The 26,705-nt window shown below is 38.2% G+C and overlaps 1 long non-coding RNA gene across 3 annotated transcripts in view; it reads left to right on the top strand.

Annotated features, from left to right (window-relative positions):
* LOC138705750 (uncharacterized) overlaps nucleotides 1-26,705 on the top strand; it is a 114,125-nt gene that overhangs the window by 4,144 nt on the left and 83,276 nt on the right. The gene's annotated exons all lie outside the window — the stretch shown is intronic.

Raw genomic sequence — 26,705 nt, 5'->3', positions numbered from 1 at the left:
TATTTATTTGAGTTACATTCTCTTCGTTTTTGGGCCGTCTGTAGACGGACCCATTGTGTTGTTTATTCAATATGACTTATAATGAAAATTCGAGTGATTTCAGTGAAATTATAACTACTGCTCAGGTTCATTCAGACATCTATGATGCTGCTATAAATCCACAACTGGAAAAGAATGCCATTTCTTCGCATATTGATGAAGTTCATAACTCTACTGGAACACGGCGTAAAGTCGGAAAAATGTCCTCACCTAGAGAAGCCGACATACATGAATTTAAATTCAAGTCAGTACATAGTAAAATGAAGGGAGTTCTTCCCCGAACTTCAGCTACTCGTTTGTATAAGAAAATGGGAACTACAGTTCCGGTGAAAACTAACAATGTTTTCCAACCACTATTAGAAGATCCAGAAATTGAAATAGATAATTCTATAAGTCAACAACCTACATCACAAATGGATTTTTCCACCACAGAAGAAAAATCTGCAAATTCCCAAAATGGAAGTCGGAAACATAAGCCACCACCCCCTATTGTGGTAACAAGTAAAGTTGATTACTTTAAGTTGCAACAAACTTTGAAGAACTCGCTTCAAATATTAGCAGAAGGGAAGATTAGTCCTGTCGGTCTGAAACTATATGTTTCAACAAAAGATGATTTTGAGAAATTACAAGATTATTTGATTCTGCAAAAATATAATTTCTATACCTTTCCTTATAACATTTCAAAAGTATTGAAAGTTGTTCTAAAAGGACTTCCAAATGAATCCTCGTCTGAAGAAATCCTAACTGAACTTCGGAGTTTACATTATCCTATTGAGTCAGTTCGGCAATTAAAAAAAAACGTCCAAGATGAAAACACAGGCTTAATGACATGGTTGCCTATGCCAATTTGGGTCCTGACAGTAAATCAATTACAAGACAAACCCGATATTCGTCAGTTACGCAGTCTTTGCCATCTTAGAGTGGAAATTGAAGATTACATCTCCCGGCAAGGGGCGATTCAATGTTACAAGTGTCAAGGGTTTGGCCACAAGGCTCATTCATGCCACATCCAACCACGATGTGTTAAATGTGGTGAGAACCATGAATCATATTCTTGTCAAAAACCTACTTCTATTCCTGCAAAATGTGCAAATTGCCAAGGGGATCATCCTGCTAATTTTAGACAGTGCCCAAAATACCAAGCTTACGTAAATGGAGTGAAAACCAAGAATCCTACCCATAAGAAGCAGCCAGATCTTTCTGCCCAGTCTTTTCCTCCACTTCCTGTCACTCAACAGGTTATTAAAGGATTCCGAAAGGTAAATATCGATAATAATACTCGACAGGCACCAGATCAATTTGCTGACAGTTCATCTTTTTGTCAATTTTTTCATGAATTGAGAGAATGGTGGAACTTTTTAAAAACATTCAATATCAGTTATTATTTAAGATGTTTACATCAAACCTTCTTGCAAGTGAAGCAACAAAATGATATTTTTAATAAAATATCAGTGTTCATTGATGGTGTTTCTAGTCTGTTTGGAAATGGAACAAAATAAACCCAGACAAAAGTTACACAAGCCACTAAAAATAGTGACCTGGAATGCCAATGGAGTGACTAGGGATAAAAATGTACTTGACGACTTTTTACATCAGCATGATATAGATGTGTTTTTAATCACAGAAACTCAATTAACACCTAATAAGAGACTCAGCGTTAAAAATTATACAGTGTATCGCTCTGATGGAAGTAATGGCCCTTTTGGTGGAACAGCTATCTTAATTAAAAATTGTATTAGACATTACAGAATACAATCACCCCAGCTTACACACATATCTATAACTTTAATTGAAATTCAGTACAATAACGAAACCATTTTAATTGGGTCGATGTATTGCTCTCCAAATAAGCCTTTCTTATTTTCAGAACTTGATGCAATATCTTGTATATCAAATAATTTTATAATTGGCGGTGACTTCAACGCTAAGAACATTGAGTGGAATTCACGCGTAACAAAAACCAGAGGTCGCATACTCTCAAAACATGCTGACAAGCACGGCTATCAAATCTTAGCTCCTAACAAACCTACTTTCTACCCTCAAAATGCAAATCATAAACCAGATGTACTTGATGGATTTCTTTTCAGATGTAATACTGTACCCCTGTTTATAGACACTTTACAAGAACTGTCCTCTGATCATAACCCTGTTGTTTTAATCATTGAAAGAGCAACTACTGAGAGGCTATTTCCTCAAGCTTTCTTAAGCAGCATGGATTGGTCGTCCTATCGGGGATATATTTCACAATCAATTTCTGCTAATCCATTGATTACAACAAAAGAAGACATTGATGCAGGAATTAAAATCTTTGAAAATACTTTGAAAGCAGCAAAATATGCTTCACTATAGAAAGAACCAATACAAAGTTATCTTCATCAAAACTCGAATTTACGTCTACTAAGAATGGCTAAACAGAGAGCTCGTAAGCGCTGGCAAAAAACTAGATCACAAATTGACAAAAACGTATATAACATTATGAAAAATAGAGTGCACAAAATGGCACTAGAAATCAAAGTTTCGAAATTTGAAAAAGATGTTGCTGATGCAGGACAGTCAAATAAAATTTGGACAATCACCAAACGGTTAACCAAACATGATTCCTACTCTAAAAATCAACCTTTACATGGCAAAGATGGCCCAGTTTATAAGTCTTGTGAAAAAGCTGAACTGATAGCCAATTGTTTTGAGAACCAATTTAAACCTGCTAATGAATGTGACAGCTTAGTTGAACATTATCGCCATGTCGAGGAAACTGTCAGCACATTCCTACTATGTCCCGTATCCCAGTACATTTGTTTAACGAGCCCGTCAGAAGTCAAAACCATTATTAAACGCCTTAAACCAAAAAAGGCACCAGGTCCTGATAAAATTAACAACATGGAACTTAAAAACTTACCTAGAAAGGCACTTATGTATATTACCAAGCTTTTCAATCAGTGTATAGCTCATCGATATTTTCCAGATGCTTGGAAACTTGCATATATTACTGCCATTCCCAAACAAAAGAAAAATCCAAAGGTTCCAGCAAATCGCAGACCAATAAGTTTGATTAATGCCCTTGGCAAAGTATTCGAACGAATTCTTATGACCAGACTTCTACAAAGTGCACCAAACCTTATTCCACCCTATCAGGCTGCATATCAACAAGGTCTCTCTACAACACACCAACTGCTGCGTCTTGTTGAACAAACAACTATCGGTTTCAACAACAGAGCTACTACCGTAGCAATATTTCTCGATGTCAAAAGTGCATTTGACTCTGTGTGCATACTGGTATAATTTATAAATTAATCCAATCAGAGGTTCCTGATGCACTGATTCATATTATTGCTGATTTTCTTCGGAACAGACGTTTCTGTGTTAAGGAAGACGGCTGTTTATCAAGACAAAAGAAAATTCAAGGAGGAGTTCCGCAAGGCTCAGTACTGGGCCCTTACTTATATTGTGCATATACTTCAGATCTTCCAGAAACTGACGTCACCAGGTTAGCCTTATATGCAGATGATACACTAGCATACATTACACATCGTAATGCCGATCTAGCCATTGGTCGACTTCAATGGCATGTCCACCTTATAGAAGAATGGTTCCAACATTGGCGCTTAACTGTAAATACAATGAAGGGTCAAGTCATAGCCTTCAGTAGAACTCGAAGTGTACCACAAACTAAACTCACACTGTATGGTACTGCCCTTGAATTTCAGGATTCTGTTAAGTATCTTGGAATCCATTTGGATAGTCGTCTGTTATGGCATATCAACATTGCAAATATACGAGCAAAAACAATAGCAAGAATGGTACAACTGTATCCCCTTTTAAAAACACGTGCATTGTCAACATCTAAAAAAGTAACAATTTATAAATTGCTGATTAGATCAGTGCTTTTGTATGGTTCTACAGTATGGGGATACGCACCTAAGACAACATTAGATCCCATTCGAGTTGTACAAAATAAAGTATTACGTGTAATTCAGAACAGCGGGTGGTACACAAGAAACGAAGAGATACATCAAGATCTAAAAGTGGAAAGTATCCCAGTTATCATTAGGAGATTCGCTGAAACATTTTATAAACAGGCACATTCCCACCAAAATGTGTATGTATCAAAACTGGGAACTTATAACCCTCAGTACTACACAAGACATCGTACACCTTTGTTCCTCTTCTCATAGTTATCTGTCAAATTTGTTTTCATGCTGTTCATCCTGGTTATGACGGGAGTGCAGCATCATAAATGAACTACCTCTCAGCAATAAGTAAAAGTAATTAGGAACAGTCGGGAGATCACCCAAGATTTCGATACTGTATCCAAAAGTTGACGAATTAAAAAAAAAAATTTAACCACCAGGTTTGTTTTGCAGTTTGGAGATTTAGCTTCAGTTTTGGTGTGTAGGTATTGTACGGAAGAAGTATATTTAGCAGTTTTCCTGAGAGCACTGCTCCTTTAGCCAGGTGATCTACATACTCATTATCTCATATGTTTGAGTGTCCGGGATTCCATGCGAGTGTAATGTTCAAAAATTGCTGGCGGGCTCTCCATAAAAGGAATCTAATATTATTAAGTGAGCCGTGCCCGCCATCATAGCCGTTCACCTAGTACGTCACTTCGTCCGTCAGAGCGCTCTCAGACGTTATATTATAGATAGCGCTACGAATCCTTTCACTTTCTTATCCAAATTATCCTATTGGCCGGTTAATTACGTCTCACGAAGGGAGAGGGAAAGTGAGTTTACTTGGTCACGGGCAGTTATATCTTACATCACTCGGGACTTGGACGTCGTAGACATAACATCACTTAGGAGTTGGAAGCCGTATGGGTAATAGTACTTAGGAGTTGCAGCTCGCATCGATAGTTTCTTTCAGGCAATTGACGTGCACTCGCGAAATGGAGCTCTAACTGTTTTCAATTCTCGTAACTTAAGTTTATCGTGATAGATTGTTCGAGAACAGCGCGTCATTATATTTCTTTTGTATATTTACGCATTATATGGAACTTTGTTTCAGATGTATATCTTGTGATTTAGCGTCCTTACAACTTGTGTCAGATTTGTATCAGTGGAGTAGGTAAATTTGCGTCGTGATATGTTTATTTTCGATTGTATGTGTTTGAGAGATTGTAGTGGATCGTACTTTGATATATCGCTTGCTAGTGATACGTCTTGGGAGCAAGTAATTGTGATTGCGTCGAGTAACATATAATGTGATATATATATATATATAAGGTATATTGTATTGGGGATCACGTGATGAATTATAAGTTGATATGTGAGGTTTGATGATTGGGGATTACGTGATGAGATATGACTTGATATGTGAGGTTTTGATGTTCCAAGACGGTTTGTGTGATAGCGCAGCGATTACGATCTCTGGGTTACGTTCTATTTGACGCTGTAATGAACTGGAATAGTATGGGCCTCATATAATATTGTTCTAGTATTTTCCCTACTCCATTTAGATTTATTGGTTCCCATGCCGCTAATTCAGGAATCGAGTGTATTGAATTTCCGTTGCTATTCAAACGATCATTGAGATCTGAAATTACCGTCTGTTACTTATATACCGTATCTCTCTCTCTCTCTCTCTCTCTCGGGCATTGTTAATTGTAAAGTACAGAGATTCTTGTTAGTGCAATCTGCACAGTTTATGCGTGATGTATGTGGAATTGGTAATGTATAGTGATCAGTTATGTGACGCTTTATACTGGGTAAAGTCTTTGTGTTATTGAGTTTATGTATATGTTCAGTTTGGTTAGTCAGATTGTATGGTATCTGTAATTGAATGGGCCATGTATTGAGTTAACGTACTGACTGGACGTTTGTGTTGAGCTTCATATCTAGTTGGACACACACACACACACACACACACACACACACACACACACACACACACACACACACACACATATATATATATATATATATATATATATATATATATATATATATATATATATTCAGAGAGTGTTTTCATGACTAGATGGTTAATAGGTCAGTTATTGATTATTGAGAGATGGGCATATTAGATTGTATTATGACTTATAAGTATGTTTGCCCAGTCTAGTAATACTTTCACGATTCAGATATCGTTTTGTACTTGTTCAGATTAATTTGTGTTATTTTCATTCGTTTATTTCATATTTCTTTGTTATTTCATTTATCATTCATGTATATTGTTATTCATTATTGTTAATTATATGTTATACAAATTCACACTATTTATTTCTAAAAGTCTTCCACTGCGCACATCTAATCTTCCAATGTACCGTCCACCTGGCGATAACAGCCACTATAAGAAATATAGAGGAGGAATGGATGATCGTACCACCTCCAGTTATCTTTGTTCGATTTAAATGTATTTAGATCCAATGTTAAGGACAATGAGTCTGTAAAGATAATTAGTTTGTTCGGTCTGTGATTATTTCCACTAATGTAATATAAACTAGCCTGTCTAATAGCAATTACTTCTGCTAAGAAAGTAGAAGTCTCACTCGGGAGCTTATATATCTCATAATAATTTTGACTGGGAATCCAGAAAGCAGCACCAGCTCCTGAATGTTGTTTGGATCCGTCTGTATAAATGAGGGGCTTAGAACAAAAAGCAGGTAAGTGACATAAACCTAGTTTTGAGGAAATTACAATTAAAGTTCTACATGCAATGGAATATTATACACTAGTTTGGTGAAATGATGCCCATATAGCAGCACTGCACAGTGTGATCACTTACCTGATTTTATCCCAAAGAAACACCCTTTTGGGCTATCACAACACGCACTTACCTAATTTTTTTAATAATGTCACTTACCTGCTTTTTGTTCTAAGCCCCTCAAATATGATCGTAATCAATGAATGCAGACAATTTCTCCTGGAATAGAGAATTATATATTGCTGAGTTATTCTGTGTTATTGGATGTTCTACTTTAAGAAAATTTAAATGAATAGGAATCTTATAGAATGATGCCAAATACGGAATAGTACAACTGGGATGTGTTTTGTTTTTTAAAATATTAGGCACAAATATTTCAACCTGCTGATAACTCTTAAACAATGGAGTATTAAGGAAAAGTCTGTGACTATTTCGAGCCAATCGGCACAGTTATTTTAGTTTTGGAAGTAGAATATGAGAAATTATTGCTGTTCTCTTAATTATAAACTTATCTGTTGGGAATTGAAGCCGGTGTAAAATTGGGATATTGCAGCCGTATGTAAGACCGATTTAATCGGCGTTGTTTTCATTAGGCCTAAAGCTATTCTAAGTGCTGTATTTTGAACTATATCCAATTCGGATATATTACGTTTACTAGTACTAGCGAAAGCGAAGCATGCATATTCCATAATTGGTCTAATATATGTCTTGTATATTAATAGCAATAACCCGGGATCTGCTCCCCACCATGTATTGGTTAAGCATTTAATTATATTTAATCTAGGAAGGATTTGGGATTTTATATGTTGAATATGCGTAGTGAAAGAAGGCTTCGAATCTACTATTAAGCCCAAGATTTTAACCGACGTTTTGTAAGGAATGACCTCGTTATCTACTTGATATCTTTCTTCGGTGATGTTTCTCGTCCAATTAAATCTGATGTGGGAGCTTTTTGTAGGATTTCTGGAAAGTATGGAAGTGTAAGACCATTTTTCCATATCTCTTATTGCTGTTCCAATTGCGAAGGCTAACCTCTGCGAAGACTTATGTGATTTATAAATTAAGATATCATCGGCGTACATGACAGTTCGTACGTGTGTTGTGAGAATTTTTTCAAGAGGTTGTAAGGCTAAAATAAAAAGTAAAGGACTCAAGACAGATCCCTGAGGTATTCTAGTATTCACCTCCCAAGGTTCTGTGTCCTCTAAATGGGATTTAATTGTTACAAGTCTATTCAAAAGAAGTTTCCCTATTATGCTGATTATCGGAGACGGTATTCCTATCTTTTCCATTTGCTGAAATAAATACCAAGTACATATATTATAATAAGCCGCTTTTAAATCAAGGCAAATTAAGTCCGTAATGTCCCCTCTATTTCTGGCTAGTGTAATATCAGTTAAAAGAATTGCAAGGCAATCATATGTAGAAGAATTTTTTTGAAAACCAAATTGTAACCTAGGCATTTGATGATTTCTGTGAAGCCAATTTAAAAGTCTATTTTTTTTAATATGTTCAAATAATTTCCGAGTGCATGGTAAAAGGGAAATGGGGCGATAATGTTCTGGCACCTCAGGCGTTTTATTAGCCTTTAATATTGGTTTTATTAATATATACTTCTATGCATCTGGTAGGGGACATAAGGGGATTATGATCCCCTTAAGAAAAATTCAAATTCACAGGCGTAACAATTAAAATTATTTCCTTTATATTTGAATATCTTCAAACCTTTACATCAGTTACATTGCTAAGTACTGCAAAAGATACAATATTTTATGTTTTTCTTGTTTATTATTTTTAAGTTTTTTATATTTATTGTAAAGAACCATTTTGCCCCGTTAACTGGGTAATATGATCCCCAAGGAATCATTTTGCCTCACTACCAAAACACAACATTTTTACAAAGAACATATCATATTTTAACGTAAAAGTATGAATAATTGTAGTTATGTGGAGTATCACAACAATGTACACTACTGTTGGCACAAATCAAACTTGTAAACTTTACTCATGCGATTAGTGCCCACTGGTCATTTTGTCTCACTACCAAAACATAATATTTTTTTTTTATAAGGGACGTATTTTATTGTATTTTAATGTAAGAGTATGAATAATTGCAGTTATGTGGAGGGTCACAACAATTTAGGCTATTTATGGCACAAATCACACTGGTAAACTTTAAACATGCGATCAATTCCTGCACACAGTTCATGTGCCCACTGCTTACAGTCGTTACACTTTCTCCACATTTCTCTAGACTTCGATGCTGACCAGGCTTCACAACAGAACATACAAATTGCATCCTTTTCCTTCTCTGTTGAACACTGTTCTTTAACTCTGTCTTCAAAGTTCAGTTTTTTCTTTGCAGTTCCAGCAGCAGATGAGCTAACAGCCAAAGATTTATTTTTCAAATTCACCATATTCGGAGTAGAAGTTAACACAAGGGCAGTACTAGAGCGTTTCCCTCGTTTTGGTCGTCCTTCAATTATGTCCAACATTGGCAGAGGTGCGATGTCATAAGGACTGACATAAGAGTTTTCCTGTATTAGCCTCTTTTTCTTTATTTCTGCTGATTCTGATTCATCTGAAATATGAGCCATCGATACATCATCTGAAGAAGGTCCTGAAGGTTGCCAGTCATCTTCTGAGTCACTTGAAGATTCTGGGGGTTTTGGTTTCTGCTTCCTTTTTAGTTTGTTGTGACAGAAATTAGGCCTATTCCCTGACGGTGAAGCTATCTGTTCATCTGGGTGATTTGCTCCAACTTTTCCATCTAGGTCGAACATTGTCTTCTTCTGTTAAGTTTTCCTCCTCTGTAACCTTTCGTGCTTCACATTCCTTATCATTGACATCTTCTTGTGGAAAATCTGTTATTTCTGATGGGAGAAACATCCAATCTGGAAAAATATCACGATTAAATGGACACAACCCTGTTTTCTCAAAACCTGATAGAGCATTGTATCTATTGTTGCAGTTTTGCGATAAGCAAGTCCATAAAGTTTTGCCGCCTGCTGCAACCTTACAACTCTCCCTGGATGATTCCGCAACCACATACGACACTCTTCATTATAAAATGACATTAAAGGTCCAAATATACAGACGTCCAGTGGTTGCAAACGATGAGTGGTATGCGGAGGAAAACAGACCAGAACTATACCATTATTTCTACAAAACTGTACTGCCTGTAGCGACTTGTGACTTATGTGGCCATCAACTAAAAGTAACACCCTTTTATCGGGAGTGGATTTCACATAAGAGTGAAAGTGATGCAGATACTTTACAAATAATTCTGAATTGATCCAACCCTTTTCTTGGCCGACGACTAGTGTTCCAGGAGGTGCTCCATCTGATGGCTCGGGACTCATCCTGACTCTTGGGAATACAAGCATAGGTGGTACAAATTGCCCACTTGCACTCATTCCTACAACTGCAGTGACATTTGTCCCTTGTTCGGCGCTAACAATAGCTCCTACTTGTTTCTTGCCTTTTTGAGCTAAAATTTTGGGTGGCTGGTGTGTGGTTTGAATTCCTGTCTCATCAACGTTAAAAATGTGTTGGAGAAAAATTGTATTTCTGCAATTCTTGTTCATAGAGATCAAAAAATCTATTCACTTGCACTTTGTTAAATGATTGCGCCCTCGCAGCAGAGGTCGCCTCCGGTTTTCTTAGTGATAATTGGGCCTAATGTCTTCACATGAAGGATGTGAACCAATCATTACCAGCATGACCTTTTCCAATATTAAATTGATGGGGAACGTCATTTTTCACAGCTAATTCAAATGCTAGTTTACAAACATCTTTCTTTGTGAGACCATAAAATCTAACTTCCATATCAAGCAAATATTGAACAAGCTCATCTTCAAATTCTTTATTTAATGTCTGAGGTCTCCCTAAAACTTTTTTGTGTCCAGTAGCTTTCTTATTTATCCCTTTTACACGTCTCTTCAGTGTTATCACCGGAACTTGATGGGTCTTGGCTGCAGTCTTAAAAGCTCCTCCTTCTTGCACTTCCCTAATGACAGCAGCCATGCTTTCTTCTGACCATTCCTGCCTATTGGTTTTCCGCTTGTAAGTTCTTACCATAATCTGAAGCAATTCAATATAATGCAATATAATATGAAAGATGTCACATTAAATAACTGTCACTGATACAAAACATACAATTTGAGCCTATGTAAATTGAATCAGTGTTTACGTCCAGTGTGTGTGTGTGTGTGTGTGTGTGTGTGTAGCATCTATAAACGTTCCCTGTGCTCTATTTTGTCATCCCTGACGATGATAACTATAAAGATCATGATTATGATGACGACGATGTGATCTATAACAAATTTAATGACTACATAATTGAATTCTGCGTGTAAACTACAATGGGGCAATATGATTCCGGGATCGAATTGTCCGCCGCGGTTGGGATCGTTTTGCCTCAGAATGCATTGGAAAATTAAATATAACCTATAACTGATAGGACCTAAGAGTAATTACTGACAGCATGTTTATGATTAGTACACAGAACATAAATCTCAAAGCATATTAAAAACAAGATTTTCAATAATAATTAGAACAACAAATAATATGTGAGTAATTCCAAAAATAAGAATGAGACTTACGTGAATAAACAAGGCCTCCTTTCCGAACAATTACTTCCAGCTAACGAATCGCGGGAACGAGTTTGGCTGGCAGTAATACCAATTATAAAATATCCCACAAGCAAATCCGAGCAAATTTCAGTAGTTTCGGTTTTAAATAGAGGAATCATATTCCCCGTGGGGATCAAAACCCCCTTATCTCCCTTATCTCTTGTGTGCGAATAATATAATTGAAATATTGAATTAAGAGGCGAAGTGCTTCGTCTGGAAAGTGTTTAATCATGTCTTAAGTTATCTCATCCTTTCCTGGACTTGTACTCCTAACTGTTTCAAAAACGATCTCTATTTCTCCTTTTTCAATAGGGTGTAGTATTTATGTGGTCACGGAAACCCAGATCACTCTGATAGGTATATGGAGAAACGATCACTGTAAGGGGACATATGTGCTGCTTGATTTCTTCTATTGTTTTCCAGTTGAGTGGAGTTGAGTCCGTGAAGGTCCTGTTATTTTTGAACCTCTTTATTATTTGCCATACTTCCTTTGACCGTGTAATCTTTCCTTAATATATTGCAATATTGTTTCCACGAATTCCTTTTTTTCTTGCGTATAAGATTTTTTGTTATTGCAGATTGTTTATTGAGTAACATGTAATTTTCTGGCGTCATATTTTTAATATATTAAGATGTTAACTCCTTCCTCAGCTTTATGTTGTCTTTTATATCCTCATCCCACCAAAGAGGAGGGCGGAATCTACTGTTTGGAATTCGTGTTTTAGGGTGTTTACTATCTAGATAATTTGTTATTGTCGCATTGATCTCACATATGCCATCCGAAACCGGTATGTTCTCCTTTTTATTTAACATATCTTGAAGGTAAGTAGAAAAATGTATCCAATCAATATGAGTAATTCCTTTTCTCTTCCGAATCGTATCCTGTACATTCCTACTAAAACAAGACACCCCCATACTTCTGTGACAATAGGAAAATGGTCGCTGCCCATTGAATCTTTTATAATGTTCCAGTTTGTATACAAAGCCAAAGGAGGTTGCGTAATAGTTAAATCGACTATTGACTGTTCTCCATAAGGTGCAATTAAACGCGTACTATCATTTTGATTTAAAACAAGATTTAAAAGGTCAAGTGCCTCATAAAGTTGTTGTCCTCTTTGATCTGTGTGGCTATTGTGCCAACAGGGATGGTGGGAAATAAAATCACCAAGAATAATTAGTTCTTCGTTTTGTGATATTTGCGAAAAAAACTGCTTGCCAACTAGTAGTAGATGGGATAACATTAGGGAGTTGGTCAATATTAATTATGTTTGCATTTTTCACTCTAATCCCAATTACTTCTAACTCTGGTGGTATATTTGTGAGATGTAATAAGGAATATGGTATACCCTTTCTAACGAGGATTGCTACTCCTCCTGTACCGTCCGTCCTATTCTCTGTATTTAAATTAAAATTTCGAAATTTTGGTAGAAAGAATTGATTTATCCATGTTTCGCATAGGGCTGCAATATCAATCTCTTTTAAAGATAACAAATTTTGTAGATCTATTATTTTATGTTTGCGACTGCGACAGTTCCACTGCAGAATTTTTAAATTTAGATCTGCCATCGAAGAGTTTGGAAGGGCTAAACAAAAATATGTATAAATAACCCAATAAGAAGAATATATATATATATATATATATATATATATATATATATATATATATATATATATATATATATATATATACTGTATATATAAATCTACGAAAGGTTGAAAGGTTATATCTGTCTAAATTTTATACCGATAGTTTCTGAAGAGGAACATTCTTCATTGTCCTAAGTTAAAGAGGATCTTTTGTTTATAGTCTTGGGCTAGTTTCGCACTCTATTCTGTGTTCGTAGGATCCATTCTCTGTACGTCTTTTATTAGAAGATTTAATATTGAATCTATAAAAGTCTTTGATGGAGCATTTGTTGTATTTGGGTGAAACGGAGCAGTTGCGTCTTCTTGAAGGGCGTGTTGACTGTTGTTAACCGATGTATTTTGGATGGACTATCTAATAGTAAGGTCTGTCTCTGAGATCTAGTGGGAATACCGAGCGTGCCCGGTTGGGATTTGTAGAAATGCTGAAAAGGATTTTCTTTGGAGTTTCTTTGGACTGCAACTATGGGTAAATCTACCCGTGTTCGCTTACGCGGAGTACTCTGTGTTAGAGGGGTCGGAAAGTGTTGGGTGGATTGTGTCTGGCTAGGAAGGACTGATGGCAATTGTGGGAAATCTTTTTCCGTTACTGCTGAATATGACCTTTCTTGCTTTGAAACAATCTCTCTTGCTTCATGAAAGGATACATTAAGTTCTGTCATCTTCTTCTTAAATATCGAGTTGGGATTTCATCACCACACACTTTTCACTATTCGCTAAGTGATCCAAGGAACAGTTACAACATCGTAATTTTGAATTTGAACAATTAGTCAAGGTATGATTTTCTCCACACTTCACACATCTGGATTGTCCTCTGCACTGTTTGTCGTGATGTCCATACCTCTGGCAATTTTTGCATTGTAGAACAGGAAATATATATTTCTCTACCTCGTATCTAACAAAGTATAAAGTAATATACCAAGGTAAATTTTGTGCTTCAAAAGTAATCTTCACTGTTTGAGTTGGAATATATTTCACCTCTTCCCCTACGTACATCTTTTTGTAAAAGCGTTCTATTTTGTATACCTCTTCCGAACTATTTATGTCCTTTTGTATCTCTTCGATAGAAATTGAATGTCGACTCCTCCTATTACACCGATGGAAGTAACTATGTTTAGGAATAAAGGCCACCAATTTCTCTGTTTCTAGTACTTTGTCTTCTAAGAAATTATTAGCTGCCTGTGCTGTTGTAAAGTTGATCTGCAATCTATTTCTGCCTATTTTTTAATTTCTTGAATATCTTTGTGTTCTCTTTTAAATAATAATCGCCCTATTTTCAGTGGGTGTAAATTGCCTATATTATTGTCGTGAGATTGGACATATACTGCATATGGTCCTCTTGAAGTCTGTGCGTAATATATTACCGGTAACTTTTGCGATTGTGTGTTGGATGTAGAAGTGAACTTTAGTTCCTCGGTCTTCATTTTTTGTGTTGTTTCTTTCTTTCTTTTTAAGTAGGTTATTTTACGACGCTTTATCAACATCTTCGCTTATTTAGCATCTGAATGAGATGAAGGTGATAATGCCGGTGAAATGAATCAGGGGTCCTGCACCGAAAGTCACCCAGCATTTGCTCAATTGGGTTGAGGGAAAACCCCGGAAAAAACCTCAAGCAGGTGACTTGCCCCGACCAGGAATCGAACCCGGGCCACCTGGTTTCGCGGCCAGACGCGCTAACCGTTACTCCAGAGGTGTGGACTTGTTTCTTTCTCTAATGTATATTTATGTAATGAGTTTAGGACCCCATCACTAACAGTTGGGGGTTTACCCCGTTGTATTTCGTTAATATTAAAAAAGAAACTTCAGTGAGTGTATGTAATATTATATATTGAGAAAAGAAAAATAATAAAAAAAGAAAGGAACGAATTACAAATTAACACAACTAAATTAATAGAAATAACACTGTTCACAATCAATAAGCACTACAAGATGTATCGACTGTGAAAGCACATACGGAACTGAATGCATAGCGCTTCAAATACAGGTCTAAGTGGTTCCCGCGTAACGCCAATTCCGCCGCTCCAAGCGCTGTTCGGTTGTAGATATTCGTAGCAAAACACTTAAATTACATTGACATTTGAGACATTTAAAGGACTCACGTTGCTTATTAAATGCTTCGTACAATATTTTATGATCAATAGACGTAATTTCAAAACTTCTACGTCTCAATTATATTACAATAAATGGCTGTCATTCTTGCTATAATAATATATTACACATTATAAACTAAGACACTACCATCCTGTTCAATTCATACACCATATCTTTTCGGAAATAGTGAAAGAAACTTAATAAATTTTACATGAGGATTGTAGTCTACTCTTTTCACGTGTTTATTATTATTATTATTATTATTATTATTATTATTATTATTATTATTATTATTAAGTTCGAGTGAATTAAGGTACCGCATTACCTTCCATTTCCCTAAATTCATAATTTAATCATTTGTAACTGGGCCTAAATTTTCTCCTTCTTTTGTTAAAAATATATTGACGTTGAAGTGTTATGAATTTTACTATTGGAAGCTGCAGTCATAATTCACGATAAGTACAAATGTGCGATTTTTCTTGCACACCTGGTAGTAGTGAAATAAATAACTAATATGCCAGCTGACTAATCTGTATTGGATAGTAATAGCAAATGCTGTAATATTTTGGTGTGTGTAAAGCGTTTTTAAATTAGAAGTTAGAATTAAATAAAATTAGGAAGTTAGTTTGGAATATATGTGATTAGAAATGGTTTTCACATTTGACGATTTCCCAAAACATAAACAAATGTCTCAGGATTCTCAGGGACGATTTCTTAGAATTTTGCTGCCCATAGGCACATGCCCAATCTGCTCTCCCCGATCCCCATTTCTCTTTTAGTAATGTCTGCATCTCGCCCCCTGAGGTGTTTTCAGTCGTCACTCATGACATGTCAATTTAATAAAAGAAGAAAGAAAAATCTTCGATAGACTATATGGTGGTAGTTGTACCTTATCACATAGAATAATTGTAGTATTCATTCATTCATTCATTCATTCATTCATTCATTCATTCATTCATTCATCTGTCTGTGTGTCTGTCTGTCTGTCTGTCTGTCTGCCCGCCCGCCCGCCCGCCCGCCTATCTATCTATCTATCTATCTATCTATCTATCTATCTATCTATCTATCTATCTATCTATCTATCTATCTATCTATCTATCTATCTATCTATCTATCTATCTATCTATCTATCTATCTATCTATCTATCTATCTATCTATCTATCTATCTATCTATCTATCTATCTGTCTGTCTGTCTGTCTGTCTGTCTGTCTGTCTGTCTGTCTGTCTGTCTGTCTGTCTGTCTGTCTGTCTGTCTGTCTGTCTATCTATCTATCTGTCTGTTTATGTTTTTATTTAGTTAATTATTTATTTATTTCTCTCACCTAAGTCTCAGCTACCCAACTAACACTCTATATGCATTTCTGAATTCGCCCATACGTGCTACATGCCCTGTCCATCTCAAACGTCTGGATTTAATGTTCCTAATTATGTCAGGTGAAGAATACAATGCGTGCAGTTCTGCGTTGTGTAACTTCCTCCATACTCCTGTAATTTCATCTTAGTCCCAAATCTTTTCCTAAGCACCTTATTCTCAAACACCCTTAACCTATGTTTCTCCCTCAAAGTGAGAGTACAAGTTTCACAACCGTACAAAATAACCGGTAAAATAACTATTTTATAAATACTAAATTTCAGATTATTTGACAGCAGGCTAGATGACAAAAACTTCTCAACTGAATAATAACAGGCATTTCCCATATTTTTATGCGTTTAATTTCCTCCCGAGTATCATTTATATTTGTAACTGTTGCTCCAAGTTATTTGAATTTTTCCACCTCTTCGAAGGATAAATCTCCAATTTTAATATTTCCATTTCGTGCAATATTCTGGTCACGAGACATAATAATATACTTTGTTTTTTCGGGATTTACTTCCAAAGCTATAGCTTTACTTGATACAAGTAAAATTTCCGTGTTTTCCCTAATCTTTTGTGGATTTTCTCCTAACATATTCACATCATCTGCATAGTGTCGTATTGGCGTGCCTGGGAGAAACCCAGGAGTGGAAAGAGGTATCGTATCGTTCAAGGTTTTTGGTTGCCTCTAACAATAGTACTTATAAGAAAAGCCATTATGAACATAACAATTTAATAAAGCACAAACAAAGTAGAGAGAAAAGGAGCTACAAATTGTATGTAAGTTAAGAACAGTGAATACATAAGAATAACCCCAAGCAAGGGGATGAGGATAATAAAAAGATATTGAAAACTAAAGTCTAGTAACGGCATAAATTGCCGAAAGAGAGTGAACTAATAACTAACGTGGAATAAGAAGTGAAAAGATGGTAATATACACTAGGAGTGATCAAACACCCACAAGAAAGTACAGTTCCCTGTGGCACACGGGCTCTGATAAAACCAATAAAGTTCAATACTCCAACCTCTAGGTGAATGCCGGTACAGGTCCGTGTAGAATACGCCGTCGCCGATTCACAAACTATCACCATTAATTCCATCATAGACTTGAAGAAACTTCACTGTCGTATTAAGGATGTTAACCATCCCGCACTGTCCAGAATATTGCAATTAACAGAGCTGGCCAATGCTCTGTCAGAGATGAAGCAGACCGTCACCGGGTCTATGTAACTGCAATATGAAAGCGATGTTCTACCGATGATGCGTCCCACGCATAATCAGAGTCGTTCCCTTTCAAGCAGGCGGGTCGACTCAACCCCGACGATGGCGAAGTGCGAACAAGTGACGAATCCTCCAGTAGAGATAGGAGACTGGTCGCCCTCTCTCTGTCTCGATGCGAACAAGAGTGCCGTCTCTCGAGGCCGCTCCTAACTCCTATAGCAGACAGCGCCCGGCTCTCTTCTCCCTCGAATCAGAGGAGGAGAAAATGGGGGTGCGTTCACCAAAAATAAAAGGAACAATGTAGCCACCATTATAACATAAAAATGTCCGCAGCATAAACTACACCACAATAGACAAGAAGCTGATGTAACCCGTTCAATTCCAAATCCTGTCTGTTATCCTGAACTTGACTAATGGCATATTCTAATAATAATAATAATAATAATAATAATAATAATAATAATAATAATAATAATAATAATAATAATGTCTGAAAGTAGGAGACACAGGTAGCTCACTTTCAGCAATTATAACGAATTAAAGGGAACGAAATCTGAAGGAAAGAACATGTAACTGAAAACAATCAACTTGCCAAAGTAAATGAACCAGATGAAGAATGTAGTTTGAAAGCAAAATTTTTATTTGAACAAATTCAGATTTTCGGGAAAAAAATTGTAAATTGCATTAATTCACACTAAACATGTGCATACAGTTATTTAACAATTCTTCAATAAATTCCAAATAAGACTGTAATATGTTTGGCATGTTTATAATCTTCGTACTCGATCAGTAATGCGAAATTAATTAAAGAGTTAGTAAAGGAATTACACAGTGGGCCAAAAAATGCACAAAATTAGAAATACTCTAATCTCGTAAATATATAAGATTAAGTTATAATGAATACACTGTTGGAAAGACTAGTGATAGTGAAATTTGAAGGGCGCGTTAGCATCAATGGCTATTTGCACCCATACCTATAGTTATTTTTTTGTGGTGAAATTAAACTGTTATTGCATAGCTAAAATACCCATGACTGAAAACGTTGACACATTAAAAGACACTAATATTGGACGAACAAGGTGACTCCTTATATAAAATAACATTAAAACGAACACGTAGTAGTCCCAAGATAATGTGAGACAATCATAATATAATAAAACAAACACTGCCACAAGAAATATCGTTCAGTGTTACATAACAAGAATCAGTAAAAATCGGATGTATAAGGTCCGATTAATATAGTGTAATTAAAAGAAAGTTAACTAAAATAATCTCCAGATGTAAAGGGTCTGGAGAAGAAATAACAATGGGCTAAAAGAACATTAGAACTTAGATCACCTTGTCAAGTTCCATGCTACGTAAATACCTTAACATTGCGTTAACACAATTAAAATCATTGCCAAGAGCGTCACGTAACGTTGGACGTATTGCATACTGGCATCGAGGCCGTTCATATTTGCGACAGTGTAGTAAAAAATGTTCCACTGTAAGAGGGACATGGCAAGTGTTGCGTTCCGGTGGAGGTTCGCCAGACAATAAGTGACCATGTGTCAAACGACAGTGACCAAGCGAGTAAGTATAACTTCATCTCGCCGTGACGCTCTTGATGGCGAATCCCATTCTCGGATTGTATTTTTAATGGTTCGTAGTTTTTACCCGCTTCTGCAGACCATTGGTCATCCCATTCCCGAATACAGTTTCTTACGTAAGTCACTACATCTTGCCACCTCTCTCGCCAGTATACCAGTGTGCCATTAAGAGCAGCGTCTCTGGCTCTAGTATCTGCTGTCTCATTACCAGGAATTGGAACATGGCCTGGGACCCACACCACTCCAATATCGGAGTTCAACGATAGGAGTGAGTGGAAGAGAACCTGGATTTGGACAATGAGAGCATCATCGCAATGATATCATTGCAGAGACTGGATAGCACTCAAAGAATCGGAGCAGATAAGATATCTACCCCGAGGTTGTCGAATTAAAAATAACAAAGCTCTGTAAATAGCATAAAGTTCTGCAGTAAAAACACTGGTACACAAGCTCAGTTTATATTTATAAACCTGTTTGTCTACAACGAAGGAGCAACCCACACAATCATTCACTCGGGATCCGTCCGTATAAATTATACTACCATAATGAAACTGAGATAAAATTCCGTAAAAGCGTTGTCTATAATAAATAAAATAGAGTGTAAAATTCTTAAGAGTCTGGCTCAAGCTTAAGTCGAATTTTGGACGATTCATAATCCATGGTAGTGTAGGCGGGTATTCTATTACCTTTATATTCGGCAGCCTAATGTCCAGCTCTGAGAGTCCCTCCCGGAAACGGACGCCAGCTGGACGAGGTCGCCGTGGATCCCGTCTGTATCGGAAATCTAAAACGATGGAATAAAATGTTTGTATGTGTTGTGCTCAGATTGGGCTCGGAGCTTTACCCCATAGGAACACAACATATTACGTCTTCGGTACAGTGATGGTTCCCCAGACTCGCAGTGGAGGCTCTCTATCCGACTCGTTTGGAAAGCGCCTGTTGCAAACCTTAGACCTGATGATGGATGGGATCTAATATTTTCAATTTCGACTTACTTGCCGAGCCATAAATATAACAACCATAATCTAATTTTGAGCGTACAACAGCACTATAGATATGTTAAAGAGTTTTGCGGTCTGCACCCCAATGTACCCCTGAGAGAATGCGTAAGATATTCAAAGATTTTTCACAGCGCCGCCTTAAATCCCATATATGAGCCTCCCAACTTAACTTACAATCAAATATTAAACCCAGAAATTTTGCAGTGTCTGTATAGTATAACTCTACTCCGTTAAGACGTAACTCCGGGTGTGGGTGAAGACCACGGGAGTTAACAAAGTGGATGCATTGCGTCTTTGCAGTAGAGAATTTGAACCCATTGCATATGGCCCATTCAAAATGTTGATGCCTAGCTGCAATTGCCTCCCAATAGATGGGAGATAACGTGAGCTGTAATACAAACTAAAGGCGTCAACATAAAGAAGAGGTGTTACGTAAGGAAGTATGTTAGTAGCTATACCATTAATCGCAATGGAGAACAAAAGAACACTCAGTACAGACCCCTACGGAACGTCATTTTCCTTGTAAATGTTCATTGGAAAGTGTCGTACCTATTCGTACTCGGAAATACCTCTCTGCCAAAAAATTGGCAAGAAAAGTCGGAAGACATCTCCTTAGACCCCAGTTGTGGATAGTACGTAGGATCCCATAACGACATATTGTGTCGTAAGCTTTCTCAAGATCAAGGAAGATTGCTACCAAGTGCTTTTTCTTGAGGAAGGCATCTCTAATGGCTCCCTCCAGCCGAACAAGGTGGTCTGCGGTTGACCGGCGCTTACGAAAACCACATTGGCTCTTAGACAAGAGGTTTTCTGATTCCAGGAACCACATTAGGCGATTACTAACCATTTTCTCCATAACTTTAAACACGCAGCTGGTGAGACAGGTAGGCTTATAACTGTTAGGTAAGGATGGGTCCTTTCCTGGTTTGTGCACTGTAACTACAATGGCTTTATGCCATTGACATGTAAAGGATTTTTCTGTCCAGATTCTTTTATATAAAGAAGATATATCTTCCCAGCTGGTGGTAAATTTGGGAGCATTTGATTCTGTATATTAACTGGGCCAGGAGATGTGTCAGGGGATTTGTCTACTGCTGACTGCAATTCCTGTAACGTGAACGGAGTATTATAGTTTTCTGTGTTATCACACATGAAAGAGATATCATTTCGTTCTGCAGCCTCTTTAATTCTTAAAAATCTAGGTTTATAATGGACTGAGCTACTGATATGCGCGATTGATGTAATAAGGAGCTGAGCCATATACAAATGATTGGTTATCATATTGCCATTACATACTAGACCCGGAATAGCAAAATTACGTCTCCCCATTATCCGATGGACTTTTCCCCATTCGGTTGTGGCTTCGGACATTCTTTTCCAGTGAAGAGACATATTTCGTCCAGGACACCTTCTTAGCTTCGCAGATGGTGCGGCGAGCTTTGGCACGGAAGCGTTTAAATTGAACGAAGTTCTCTTCGGTTGCATGCCTTTGGAAGAGTCGTAGAGCTCGTTTACGAGCCAGGATAGCGTCTCTACATTCCTCTGTCCATCGAGGTACAGGGACACGTCTTGGTGTTGATGAGGAAAGCGGAACATGTAGTTCTGCTGTCCGTATGATATTTGTACAGAAGTGCTCCACGATTAAGTCGACATCGTCATTTTCATTGTTATTAAACGAAAGTGACTCGGCAAATCCAAAAAAATCCGCCTTTTTTATAACCCAGTTAGGCCAGCGCGACTCCGTGGGACATGTTACACAGAGATGAAGTCGGATAGGAAAATGGTCACTTCCATGGAGATCATCGATGACTGGCCACTCCATGTTCGCCGACAAAACTGGGCTACATATGGAGAGATCTATCATGGAGTAGGTGCCGTGGGCGAGAGATAGATGTGTGGCTGCTCCTGTATTAAGAGTAATGAGATTGCAGCGAGTACATATCTCCACTATTACATGCCCTCTCTCATTGTCATTCATTGAACCCCAGCGGTGATGGGAGGCATTGAAATCTCCCACCAAGAGAAATGTGGCGGGGAGCTGATCTACAAAAAAACTGTAATTCACGTATCGTTAATTGAAAGTCGGGTGGTATATATATGCAAGCTATTGCAAATGACATGATACTATTTTTCACCAAATTAGCATATCTTCCATTGGTCCTGACACCAGCCAGGTGATCGTGCCGGTGAACCCTGTAACTACGAATGGATAAGGAATGTTCAGGCCAAAGGTCTGTCTCTTCGAGACAGAGAATAGCGGGTTCTTTATGATAGATGTGGTGCTGTAATTCTGCATACCGGCTCCGAACTCCGTTCACATTCCACTGAATTATGTCGTTACGCATCAAACATTTTTAGATCATGGTGGTGGTTTGACGGGAGATTTTCTCTTTTTCTTATCACCCCCCAGAGCTGCATTGTCTCGACTGCTTATTTCGCTGCTGTGGTGATTCACTTTTTGACTTTCGTTCTCCCCACCTGGAACGAGAGCGGGGCTTCTCGTCTGATCAGGGACTTCGACGAGGTGGTTTTCTCTCCGCCGTGGAACCGGTAGATTTTGTCGTCAATACACAGGTCTTTGGACTATATGGTCTGATAGTAAGCCCACAGCTTTCATCATCAGGCTCTGTTGTTTGAATGGCAGCATCGACATCAGTTTGAGTAGATGTCTCTACTCTCTGAAGGGTGTCGCCCAGAGGTGGCGTTTGCGTGGTGGTATCACATCCCTTAAGACCTTAATGGACTACTGACGCATATGTTATGCTCGTATTTTTCTTCTGGTCGTCATAATACCGCTTACGTGCTTCGAAAAATGATATGTTATCTCTAATATGTAGTTCTTAGATATCCTTCTCTTCTATGTATCTCAGGCATTCTTTAGAATTAGAAGCATGATCCCCATTGCAATTTACATAGTACTTACTGTGAGAACACAGGGAATCTTTATGATCGCCCTCACCGCATTTTGCACACACGATGTTATTTGTACATCTTTGTTGTGTATGACCGAATCGCTGGCACAGGAAGCACCGCATAGGATTCGGTACATATGCACGCTCGTAGCCTATGAGAATGAACTCCGGGAGAGATGGAACTTCGAAGGTCAATAATATGGTCCGAAGTGGAACAGTCTGACCATCCCGCTTACCTAAAAGACGGTAGGCCTTGGAAACAGACTACTCCGCCAGCTCCAGTTGGTTTTCTTCATCGGACAGGCCCTTCTAAAGAGATCGAAGTAATCACTCCTCTCGTGGTGTTGAGAGAAGAGTGACGCTCCACTTTAATGGGATAAGAACCAAGCAACTTCGCTTTCAGAAGGGTCTCACTTTGCTTAGGACTTATAGTTTCAACCAGAAGACTTCCATTTCGAAGGCGAGTAGCATTCCTAACTTTACCAATTATTGCGTCGAGTGCGCGTTTGATATAAAAGGGACTGATATTTTTCATTCTCTTTTCACTCCCGTCAATAGCTAGACTCAAAAATCTCGGAGGCGGCATTCTCACTTTAATTTTATCCGGGTCCAAATCCATGTTGTCATCCAAATACACTTTTTGTTTCTTCTGTAATGAAGAGGGAGGAGGAGAGCGCGAGGACTATTTGAACTGCCCCACCCCTACGGAACCGTCGGCGGCAGCCTGCCACCGAGGGGGCGAAAGAAAAAGACACCGAAATATTCTTCGCTGTCTGTGCCGGCCGTGGGGACCACCACACAGCCCGATCCCAAGCAACCCACTTCAAACAAGTTACCCTTCAAACTGGGCATTACATACCTAACGGCAAGATCTACACCAGAGGCGTGTATGCCTCTACCACGGGAATAACCACCCGTGGCTTCCCACTCTACACTGAACACAACCGCCAGACTAATCGGCTAACTCCTACCCACCCACCATAGCCGAAGCAATCCGAGATCGCACGCAGCTTCAGGGGACTTGTGGTTGATTACACTGCGACACCCATCATTCAGCGGTAACACGTCGCAGCAATATATCCGCCCCGGCGAGCGGAGTCAGTCACCGGGACGTTCAAATCGCCCCGGACCCCCATTGGGGCGCTACGTGAGTGTACTTGACCTCTGGTCCGGGTTCGGTACCTAAACTTGCATATAGGGGCAGTATGAAGGGTCCACTATTGCTTCGTTGCTGGGCGCCCTGTCGGGCCGCACAAGTTGAAAGTCGCGCTCGAAACCGTGGGACAGGACCACGGAGATAGGAAAGATCCCCGCTGGTGAGACGGGAGTTATAAACCTAAGAAACTTAGCCTAAGAATGAATATAATGAACTACATAGAATAGGAAGAATAATATAGCCCCACCAGGCATTCTTAACTAATCCCGTCATGTAGGCGGACGTGGCAAGAACAAAACAGCAGGGATGGTGAGGAGAAAATGGCTGTGATGATGTGGTGGGCATTGCGCATGCAATGGTGGCCGGCAGAGAGAAATAGAGTGATGAAAAAGACGATAGAACGAAAAGGGGTGGTTTGTGATAAGACGAAAAATGGCCGAAAAGAAGAACACGAGAGACACCATTGCACTCCCTGGTCACCAACTTGGAGGAACCCACCTCGACCGGTGGAAAGAGTATACTTTAAAGATGAGCCGGCCTTTTTATTATGTTTTTTGGGCTCAATTAATATCTTACGGAGGTGAATACACAAAGATGCGAAAAATGTGGTTTTTGAATACAATTTATTGCTTCAAAATGGAGAAACTGAATGTTGACAAAATTAATAATAATTAATGATCTTGCAAATAATCGAAATTAAAAATAATACTCTATGTGACCGCAGTTTTCCCTCAATGCTTTGTAGGCGTCTTCTCCATTGTCCAATAGCACTGGATCTTTGATCTTTGATCAAGTCGGTGCCAACATTCAAGAAGGCATTGTCTAATATCTTCAATAGTAGCTACGAATCCTTGTTTTATAGTAAACTGCTTTTTGTAGTTGACTCCATACAAAATAGTCCATAGGATTAAGATCTTGTTTGAAACTGCAGCGGAAACCATCAGAGAATCTAAGAAATGCGATCTTTCACGCAATAATCTCTCAGGAGGGGTATCATGTCTATATCTTCGTAATCAATCGTTATGCAATTCAAACAGTTCATTCTCGCTGAGCGTAGATCCTTACAATTTGACGGGCAGATGAATTATCATATTGGTGCAAATGTTTAATGAAAATCTTGTCTTAGTTCGTTAAGCGACCCATTATTCACAAAATGAGAACTCAAAACGGAAGAAAACAAATGATGATAGCATAACAAACGGCTTGGCTTGGCTTGTTGGTTCGGCACTGCCTTACAAAAAATTAAAAGTATTTAATAAATGGTAAAAAGTTAAATATTATAGTACTTTCCCTGTCTACAAAGACTGAAATTTGCCTGTGAAATAAACGTTCAAGTAAAATCGTTAGCTACTGGAATATAATCATTTAAATCTTGTGCTGTTTTTTTTGGTCCAGCATCATTTAATAGAACTGCGAGGCGAACCTACCGAAAGAAATTGTAATGACGCACCGAGGCCAACTTTTGAGCAAGCTATACGCCAGTTTGTATAATCTCATGAGCAACGGTCAGAAGTGTCTACAAGTTTTGCTAGGGATGGGGCTAAACGTGATCTTTTACTCACCGCTGAAGCAGTGATAGTTCTATTTCAATCACGGTTTTTTTAAGTAGTGATCCAGTGATTAGAAGCGATTTCCAACTGCCCTTGATTAAGATGAGAAACCAGTGCTGTCCAGTGGTCTTAGATCTGGACATGGGAAACGCGACACAACTAGCTGTTTCGAAACATTTGGAACGACTCAGTGAAATCACATAGGCATACATTTTCTTAACTATAACTTTAACATTTGTATTATAACAACACAATACACGATTTAGAAATGAGTGTTATTTGGAAAACAAGATGCCGTCGATGGCGATGTCATTGTAGTGATGCTTCACTTATGTGCAGTGGCTATAGTGGTGTGGCGCGCTTGTGTCCAGCGCTCCGTCGTCGTCTGCGTGGCTACGGTCGTCTGCTTGTGACGTCACTTTCGCACATGCGTTTCCGCGCATGCACAATTCGTGGAACACGTTCCTTTCTTTAGTCGCTGCCGTCGCTAGTCGCTCCTGGCAGGACAGCCATCTCACAGCCGCCATGAATCTTTCCCGAGTCTCTTGTGAATAATCATCTGGTTTGAAGTGTTGATGAGTGTGATCGTGATCGTGGGATCCGTGGGAGTTAAATTATTAAAATAATGAATAGGTACGATATTGTAGCTGCATTTTGGTCAGAGAAGAGTCTTCCTGCTTGGGATGACACTGAATGTAATTGTAGTTATTTTAGAATAATTTGTAATTATATTGTAACATTTATTTTTCCAATGTGACTCTTATTTCTAACTTTAACCACACGCTCATCAACAATGGGTATTCCACTCAACACAGCAACATAGTGGTCGTTATTGCACTCCACAGAACAACATTGGCAATACGCGTGTAT

The sequence above is a fragment of the Periplaneta americana genome, chromosome 9 (genome assembly GCF_040183065.1).
Source record: "Periplaneta americana isolate PAMFEO1 chromosome 9, P.americana_PAMFEO1_priV1, whole genome shotgun sequence".
NCBI lineage: Eukaryota > Metazoa > Arthropoda > Insecta > Blattodea > Blattidae > Periplaneta > Periplaneta americana.
Note: the sequence above shows the minus strand (reverse complement) of the source record. Positions and strands in the feature narration are given on the sequence as shown.